The following is a 9,913-nucleotide window of genomic DNA, read 5'->3' as shown; positions in this document are numbered from 1 at the left end:
CTCTGTGTTCTCAGGGACGGTCAGGATGTTCATGAACAAGGGCGCACAAGGAAGAGCTGCAGACCCTCAGTGAGGGTGAGTGAGAGCAGCAGGCTGGCACTGGGGGCTGGCGGGGGGCACTTGCAATGCCTGGGCAGGGAGCTGCAATCCCTGGCCCAGCTGCAGAGTGCTTCGTTCCCTGTCTGGGTGAGGGCGGTGTGGGCAGAGAGCAGAGAGATTTCAGGGACATGGGTGGGAGTTGTGGCCAGCACCTTCTGGCTGATCCTGTTGTCTGGTCCACTCTTGTGGCCATTGCAAGAGCCAGGTGGAATGTCCTTGGGAGGAATGTCTCCTAGGATCCCTGCAGATGCATGCCCTGACCGTGCCTCTCCTCCTCTCTCTTCCAGCCACTGAAGCCCCGAGGAAAGACACCACTCCATCCCACAGCAACCAGAATATCCAAGCTCAGTTTGCCAGTTAACAAGTGTCCCAAGAACAGCAGCAGGAGACACTGAAGAGGACACCACCTCCCAGTGCCACTGGAGACAACTGGCACAGCTGAGCCTGTGGGATTCTCACGGGGCTTCAGCCCTCTCCCAGCCTGTAGATAGCTCCCTCCAGCCCTCAGACTGTGCCCATCCCCTTTTTTCCCTCTAGTCTTCCTCCCTTTTGACAGCTCCTTCCCTCCAGCCCTCAGTCCATGCCCATCCCCTTCTTTCCCTTTCCAGTTCATCCCTGTTAATAAACAGTTTGCCTTTTTCACTTAACCTGCATCTCTGTGGAGCTGAAGGGTCACAAATCCAGAGCGCTGTGACACACAGGCCCCTCCTGCCGTTCTCTCCTGCACCGTGTTTTGTGCAGAGACGCAGAGGAAGGAGCGCAGATCAGGCTGGAAAGGTCCCTGTGCTGAAGGCCTGGATCCACAGCATTGTGGAGTTAAAGGTGTTACTGAAGGCCAGTAGTGGGACAAGGAGCCTGTGTGTGTCAGGGAGCAAAGTTGTGTCTAAGGCCCTGCCGTATTTGGTCCTCTGTTGTGCACACCAACAGGATGACAAAGAACAGACTTTGAAGGAAACCTTATGGGTCGACTGCTGGGAATTTGACCCTTAAGAGGAACAACGGATTGATCAATTGATGGGAAGTTAACCTGTGAAAGAGGAACAGTAACAATGAGGCTGTTATTGGCATGGTGACCTTACCTCCTGTACTGGCCAAGGGTGAGATGACATGGTAACTGGGAAAATTCCACTCCAGGGGAGAAGATAGGAGGCTTGGTTCTGCAGAGGAGAGGCAAGAAGGACAAAATGCACGCCTTTTTGATGCAGGGCATGCCCTGAAGGTGCATGGCCTGCCTGCCCCTCCCATTGGAGCACCATGCTCCATCTCCTGCCGCTGCTCAGTGGCTTTTCACCAGTCCAGAGGTTTGTATGTATTATTTGCAACAGCAACTAATAAAATAAGACTTGCTTTGCAATTTTGTGCACGGGCATCTTCCAGCACCCATGATGTTCTTGGCAACGAGGATGGGATGCCCAGAGCACAAAAACCCATGGTGTTTTGAGCACGTGTGAGTGAAAAATGGACGCATGTTTGAGTGTGGGTAAGAGAACAGGGACAGGGTTTGGGCAGTGGAGTGTATGGTTGTGTAATATATGTTGGTATAATTTGTGTTTTATTGTACAAAAATATAATCAAGTATCAAAGCATATTTTATACTTGTACAAAATCAAGTATAAAAGCATGTTTTATGTAAAACAAAAACCACAAGCAACTTAAGATTGCAAAAGCAGCTGCTGGAAAACCAGGAATTTGCAAGAGAATGACCCAGCAATTAAGATAACACTGAGAAGAGCTGGGTCCACCCAAGCAAGATAAGCGCTCTAAGGACCCTGTGATTAACGCCTGATACCGACCTGATCTGATTCTCCAGGACCATACATCTCAATGTTGGTTTCCCAAAAAAAACTACGCAGACTAAAAAGAAAACTCACTACGATTCTACATCTCAAAGCCTGCTTCCCGAAAAACCACTCAAACTTCATCTTCTTCTCAGAAAACTTGTTATAAATTTGTATTGTGATATTGGCTTTCGCAGATGAATATTATATGTTAAATACTTTTTAGCTATGTATGTACTTTTTTCTTGTTAACAAGTTTTAAGCTTAAAAGAATTTCCTAGGTACAAGGCAAGGAAACCCCAGAGGGCAAGGACAGTTGAGCCAAAGCTGCTTATCAGGAGAACAATAGAGCCCAAACTGTTATCAGCAGAAGATATGAAGCCCAGCTGCCCTCAAAAGGAAGGATGAGAGGCCCAGATGGTTATCAACAAGTGACCATTTGCAAAAGAAAGGAAACCAAACTTCAAATAATGCTGACCAGCTAGAATAATGATGACCAGCAAAAAATATGCTGAACAACAGAAAATAAAAAAAATGTGGAAAAGCATGATCTAAGAAGGCGGAACCAGGGAGGGGACATGTTTGAATATGCATAAAATCCTCACAGCAGGGGGGGATAAAAAGAGTATTCCCAAGATACCAGGAGTGTTCCTGGCAACCCGCCAGGGCACCCGGCCGTTTTAACCCTTTGCTTTATTTCTTTTGTCTCCTAATTGTCTTTTTGTTTATATTAAATTCTTTTTTATAATTTATTAAGTGAATCTCGTTTTTAAGAATAGGGCTGAAGAAACATTTCCAAATGCCATCCCGGGAAAGGAAAGGACGTGAAACAGCGCTGGGGAAGAGCGTCCCTCGCACAGCCCTCAGAGCTGCCACCATGCACAAGATGGCGGCCGGGGCTGAGGCGGTGCCACCGTGCACAAGATGGCGGCCGGGGCTGAGGCGGTGCCACCATGCACAAGATGGCGGCCGGGGCTGAGGCGGTGCCACCATGCACAAGATGGCGGCCGGGGCTGAGGCGGTGCCACCATGCACAAGATGCCGGCCGGGGCTGAGGCGGTGCCTCTCAGAGCGCTCTGCAGCCTCTGCCAGCCCAGCCCCAGCCCCGGAGCAGCGCAGGGCGGGCAGAGCCCCCTTCCAGCCGTCTGCTTCAATGGACATTGACAGACACCCGGGCCACGGACACAGGCTGACACCTTTGCTCTGTGCACACAAACACGAACCAGACACTTGGGAACCTCGGCTGGCAGCATTTGCAGGTGAAAATACAAAGAAACTCCAGGGTTTGAATGTTTTCAAATAGAATATTTCATTTGCCAGTAAAAGGACCAAAAGCAGAAAGGGCCATCCCAGCCTGTTTCTTCCATGCAGGAATAGTGTCACAGTGACTGTGAGCTGATGAAGACGGAGATGGGATTTAATCCAAAGCAGATTGTGCAGTGGGTGCTCACCTGTGATATGTATCCCTCACAGTACCTATTTATTTGGAACACTAGGAAGATTATGAGCCTGGGTAAGATATTAACCCTTTCAATACACAGATGAGACCTACAAACCTTGTTCTTCTCTCCAAGGACTGAAAAGGACAGAGTAACAACACAAAAAAGAACAACATAAAAACATCAAAGTCAGTAAAATAAGTCAAATCTGAGACAGAAAAAAAAAATGAAAAAATGACAATTGAAACTAAAATATTCTTAGTAAAGCCATAGAAATATACAATGATATACTAAAATATCTCCTTTAATTCATTAATAAAGTATAAAAAAATTTCAGACTGTAAATCTAAACAAAAGCATCCATTAAAGAAACCAAACAAATGTTGAAGTAACTGTAATCCCATAAAAAGTTTGAACAGAAAAACAAATAAAAACAATAAAATGCCCTTTGCCCTCAGGGAGAGAAGAAGAAAACTTCTGTTCCCAGAGATGATCACAAAAACAGATGAAGAAAACCTTTGCCTTCAAACAACTCATCCTTAAAATAACATCCCATGAATTCAAAACCCATAAAAACACCTCTAGGAGGGCTGTAAAAATGAGAAAAATGTCACGATAGCAAAATTTCTTCCCAGACGGCTGCTATTTGTAAATATAAAAAACCACAAAAAAATCTGTTCCTCGTAAAAAATCCTCCATGACGTAACAAGAAAAACTTCTGTCCCTACAAAAATTAATAAAAAACTATCGTGTAATGAATACTGTGTTAACATCCCAAGTTCTATCTCTACGTTGTCAGGTAAAAAAAAAAAAAGGCAGGAGAGAAAAAGCGTTCTGAAAGTTTTATTCTAGTTTCTCATTCTTGTAGTCCTGTTAATAAAGTTTCTTTATTCCTTCTAAGTTTTAAGCCTCGTTTTCCCTTCTCCTAATCCACATCTCACAGTGAGAAATGAGTAAGTGCCCTGGAGATTTCAGCCAGCGCTAAACCCACCACATTATTTAGTGCATTAGGCAAAAAACTCAAATTAGTGAATCTCAGCCACTGCACCAGGCTGAAGCTGAGGATCCCCAGCCAAGCTCAGAGGGAGGAGAACACAGCATTTGTGGGATCCTTTCCAGTCTGACTTGCTTTAGCTGCACCCTGGGGGAGGAGAGAGCAGGAGAAGGGTTGGCTGAGTCCTCTCCCCTCTGCCTTGCCCTTCTCTGCTGGATCCTCAGTTCATCCCACACCCACCTCAAGACTCCATCCCCATCCTGCTGGTGCTGACGGGATTAAAGGAGATAAAGAGGAGATTAAAAGGATAGAGGGGAGAGAAAAAGAGAAGTTTAAATGCAGTTTAAATATGAAAGAAATGCATATGTTAGTGACTGCTGAGAGTTCAAAGGGAGCTGAAGGGTTTGGGAGGGGACAGGAGCCCGTGAAGGGCTCAGGAGCTGCTGCTGCTGCAGGGAGGGAGGAAATGCACCAATGGCTCCCAGCAGAGTCTGTGCTTTGAGGCTCTTTCCCAAACAGCTGCAGGAGGGAAAGCAGCTGAGTTTGGAGGAAGAGTTTTCTGCTGAGGTTTCCTGTTTGGAGCTGTCACAAGCTTGAGCTGCTCAAGGGAAAGGCGGCTCTGCTTCCAGCAGGGCCCAACTGCACGGGAGCACAACTTGGTTCCCTGGCCCTGAGCCAACGGGCAGCAGCAGCTTCTGTTCCCTCCTGGCTCTTGTGTCATTTCCAGCAGCACAAGACACACCAAGAAAAGCTCCTCCAGAACATGCCATGATCAACACAACCTGATTTCATTGCATGAAGGAGCTCTGACAGTCCCACGGGCTCAGGTTTGTTTGTCAGTGAACAGAGCAGGGAAAAGCACAGACACATTCCCTGCACAGGGAATTCACAGGAGGAAAGTGCAGCGCTGGAGGATGTGCTTGGATACAACGTTCCCACGGCAGTTTTGGGGATAAAATCGTCAGCAGAGAGAAAAGAAAAAGTCCTACCAAGGGTGGGCTGGGGAGGGCTGGTGCTTCCCGGGAGGCTCCCAAAGATCAAGGGGACAAAGCCCAGACCTTGTCCAAGCTCCGAGCTGGGTCTGAGCCAGAAACCAGGGGGTGGCAGAGCCATTGCTGCTGAAGGGCTTCAGATTGCCAAAGCTAAAGTGTCCAGTATCAAGGAACAGCTTGAGGTTACGGAAGTCCCAGTGCCCACGTTCCATCCCCTCATTTCAAGCTGAAAGCAGAGCTTCACTTGTGACTCTGCTTTTTAATAATGAATGTCAAACTTCACAAAATTCCCTTAGAAAGACCCCATGAAGGTTCACACTGTGAGAGCTCACTCGAGGCAGCCCCAACTCCTGCCCTGATTCAGTCCCTGTCAAGCCCACTGTGCTTTCCAGCTGCTTTGCTCCAGTTCCTCCCAAATCACCAGGAATTCCACTGAACCTAACCAAATCCAAATCCTCGTGGTTCGGGACAAGGGCAGGGAGAGATCCACCCCAAACCACTCTGGGAATCACCCCAGAGCCCTCAGCCTTCCATGTGCCCATCCCTGGGACCTCCCAGTGGCTCCCGTGGCTCTCCCAGTCCATCCCAGCCTCTCCCAGTCCATCCCCGTCACCCCAAATGCCCCCCTGAGCCATCTCGCCCCTCCGTGGATCTGCCGCCTCTCAGCCAATCAGAGCGCGTCTCTCTGATGACTCATCAGTTGCCGGGCAGATCCACAGAGCCGAGAGCCCCGCGCTGGACTCGGCCTCCCAGTGCCGCGCACTTCATTCCCAGTCCCTCCCAGTGCCACCACAGTCCCTCCCAGTGCCACCACAGTCCCTCCCAGTGCCACCACAGTCCCGCCCAGTGCCACCACAGTCCCGCCCAGTGCCACCACAGTCCCGCCTAGAGGCCCCAGAGTCCCTCCCATTCCTTTTTAGCCCATTCCCACTCTATTCCGAGTTCATTCCCACTTCACTCCCAGGCGCCCACACTCTCTTCCAGTGTCCCAGTATCCACTCTCATCTCTTTCAGTGCCACCCCAGTCCCTCCCACTCCATTCCCAGTCCCTCTCAATGCCACACCACTCCTCTCAACTCTCTCCCAGTGCCCCCATCGTGTCCATCTCGCTGGTGCCCTTGAGCTCCCAGCCCGGCCCCGGCCGCCTGCTCTGCTCCCTGATGGATTTCTCCCCTGCCCACATCCAGCTGAGCTGCTCCCAGGGCCAGCAGCAGCTCTCGGGCCACGTGCTGGCCACTGCCGTGCTCCCCAGCGGGGACTGGAGCCAGCAGCTCCTGGTGCTGCTGGAAACCGCCCCCGGCAATGCGGGCTCAGCTCCAGCTGCCAGGTGGAGCACGTCAGCCTGGAGCACCCCCTGAGCCGGCACTGGGGCACGGCCCGGCCCCCACAGCGCCGGGGGCAGCGGGGGAGGCACTGGGGGGGCCCAGAGGGGGATTGGGGTGTGCTGGGAGGAACTGGGAGGGAGTTAGAGATAGACTGGTTTAAACTGGGGAAGGGATTGAGGTGCTTAGGGTGGCTCGGAAGGGGATTAATAGATGTTGGGGAGGGTGGGATGGGGTTCTGGGGCTGTTGGTGGACACTGGGAGGGAGTTTGGGGGTGCTGGGTGTCACTGGGAGGGATTTGAGTGAGCCTGGAGGAGCTGGAAGGAGATTGGGGATTGGAAAGCAGGGATTGGGATGAGGTTGGTTGTGCTGGGAAGAGACTGGGAGGGTTCCTGATGAGTCCTGCTGAGGCTGGGAAGGGACTGGGAGAGGGTTTGGGGGTCCTGGGGCAGTGGGGAGAAATTGGGAGGGGGCTGTGGGATCCTGAGAGGAACAGGAGGGGCTCTGGTGGGTCCTGGGGAGGCTGGGAAGAGACTGGGAGTGATTTAGCAAAACAATGATATTGATCTATTATCAATATCAATCTGTTAATGGAGAAAAAACCTCTCCAACAGTTTAAAGTTACAAAGTGGATGTTTAATCACAGCACTGGGTGAGTGCAGGAGTCATCCCCTTAATACACACTGCAAGTTGACAAAAGATTCCAGTGCCGATTTATTTACGAAAGTCTTAAATATCCAAAATACTAATACATAAGTATAATGTTAACACCTCCCGTGCTCCACTTTGGATTAAAATGCACTGTAATCAGTTTAAAATGTCATTACACCTGCGTTGTTGGCTGTGTAATTTGAGGAGGGGGTCGTTTTGGTGAGGAGGGGTCATCAAGAGATGAAGGAAAACCGCTCTTCCTCACTCTCACCTTTCTACCTTTACAATGGCTGACATTACAAATGACATTTAGCACAACTTCCTCCCTTGTGACTTTTCAATGGGTTTCCAGATGTAAGGTCTGTGATCTTCCTGAACCCGTTGATCAGTTTCTCTTTTCTCATTATAAGCACAGCTGAACAAACATACAATGAAAAGTAATTTTTTACCTAAGTCCGAGATTCATTATCTCAAATACTGCTTCTCACTTAATCATTAACTCTAACTAGTTCCAGCAAGGCCTATCTCTAGCTAAGATCTCCAATTTTTCTAAAATTCTAAATTGTTTAAAATTAGTGACTCCAAAGGAGGTTTCAGAGGGTCCTGGGTGGGCTGGGAGGGACTGGGAGGGTGCTTGGAGGGGCTTGAGGTGTTTGTGAGAGGTTTTGGGGGTCCTGACTTTTGCAGATGCCCCAGGGATGCCATGAAACGCCACCCACAGCAAGATGTCGAGGGGATTGGCGGCTCCATGTTGGGCTTTGTCTTCCTGGTGCTGGGGCTCGGATTCTGCCTGTGCAGGAGAGTGAGGGGGGATCCCAGGGGTCATTTCCTCCCCCGCCACAGAGCCTGTGTGCTCCCCTCTGGGCCCCCCACGCCAGGTGTCACCCCCTTTTCTCTGCCCACACAGCTCCTGAGGCAAAAGGTTCTCGAGGACTGAAAGTCAACAATTCCCATTGTCATTCTGTATCCTGTTGGATTTTCATTCCCCTGCTTTTATCCAGGTGCCCAGAGGGAGCCAGGAAGATGTGGAGCCTCCCAGCCAGGTGTCTTCCCAACACGGATCACCAGGACCACGGATCACCAGGGCTCTGCCCAACGGGGGTCACTGGGGATCATCCAACGCCGATCCTCCCATGGGGGATGGAGCTGGAGCAGCGCACGAAGCTCTTCCCACACTCGGGGCACTCGCAGGGCTTCCCTTACTGGTGCCTCCGTTGGTGTCGGGTCAAGTGAGAGCTCTGTGAGAAGCTCTTCCCACACTGGGGACACTCGTAGGGCCTCTCCCCAGTGTGGATGCGCCGGTGGACGGTGAGGGTGGAGTTTTGCTGGAAGCCCTTCCCGCAGTCGGGGCAGCGGAAGGGCCTCTCCTCTGTGTGAATCCGCTCATGTACGAGGACATGGGAGCTGCGCTGAAACCTCTTCCCACACTGGGGACACTCGTAGGGCCTCTCCCCAGTGTGGATGCGCTGGTGTTTTCTCAGGCCAGAGCTCTGTCCAAAGCTTTTCCCACATTTCAAGCAGGTGTAGGGCCGTTCCCCTGTGTGGATCACCTGGTGTCTCATCAGGTTAGAGATACTTCCAAAGCTCTTTCCACATTTCCCACACTCATAGGGCCGTTCCCCCATGTGGATCCTCTGGTGTTTCCAAAGGCTGGAGCTCCGGCTGAAGCTCTTCCCACATTCCCCACACTCGTAGGGCTTTTCCCCAGTGTGGATTACCTGGTGCCGGATCAGCTGGGAGCTCCACCTGAAGCCCTTCCCACATTCCAAGCACTTGTGGGGCTTCTCCCCCAGCTCTGAGCTCTGGCTGGATCTCTGGCCGTGTTCCTGGCACTGGGGGGATCTTTCCTCCTCGCAGCTCCCTGGAATGGGTTTGCAGCCCCTCCTCGTGCGGGATCTCCAGGGCTTTTCCTCCTTCTCTTCCATCTGGACACAGTTTGGGAAGGAAAATTCCTGGTTAGGAGGAAAAAAAGAAGAGGAGAGGGCCTTGGGCTGGGGGTTGCTCCTTGCCCAAGTTCATCTCAGAAAGTCACTGGGGATTTTGTGTATGTAAGAATCTCTAAAACACCAAGCCCAAACATCCTCCAAACATCAAAACAAAGATCAAAAGCTACCCAAACACCAAATTCAGGCAAAACTCCCTCCAGAACAGAAAGATTCAGCCCCTGCAAAAAAACAAACCAGCAACATTTATCCCAATAAAACTCAGAAACACCAAGATTCAGCCCTATCAAAATCATGGATCCCTCTGTCCAGTCACCTGCTGACGGTGGGCAGGGCAACACTCCTGGAACTGCACATACAGGGAGGGTGGAACCTTGTGCTGCTTCCTCTTCCTGCTCCTCCTCCTCCTCCTGTGGCCCAACTCTTGCTCACACTCCTCTTCCTCCTACTATTTCTCCTCCTCCTGCACAGTCCCACCTTGTCCTCCCACGTGCATCCTTTGACAATTTTGGTCTTCAGCCCTGCTTCTCCTTCCCTTCTCCTCCTGCCCCCAGGCCCAGCACCCACTGCCGCCTCCCTCTTCCCCCCCAGTCCCACAGCATCCCACCGCAGGGGCACGGATGGAGCTGGGCCAGCTCGGCCTGGGGCAGCGCTGGGCTCTCGGCCGCTTCCGCCCGCACTCGCTCCCCACTGC

At 51.1% G+C, this 9,913-nt stretch overlaps 1 pseudogene; it reads right to left on the bottom strand.

Annotated features, from left to right (window-relative positions):
- Positions 1–8,198: 8,198 nt before the first annotated feature.
- LOC131588591 (zinc finger protein 239-like) lies at positions 8,199–9,606 on the bottom strand (annotated as a pseudogene).
- Positions 9,607–9,913: the final 307 nt, after the last annotated feature.

Source organism: Poecile atricapillus, chromosome 26, assembly GCF_030490865.1.
Source record: "Poecile atricapillus isolate bPoeAtr1 chromosome 26, bPoeAtr1.hap1, whole genome shotgun sequence".
Lineage (NCBI taxonomy): Eukaryota > Metazoa > Chordata > Aves > Passeriformes > Paridae > Poecile > Poecile atricapillus.
The sequence above is the reverse complement of the archived record's forward strand: the minus strand, read 5'-3'. Positions and strand labels throughout refer to the sequence as shown.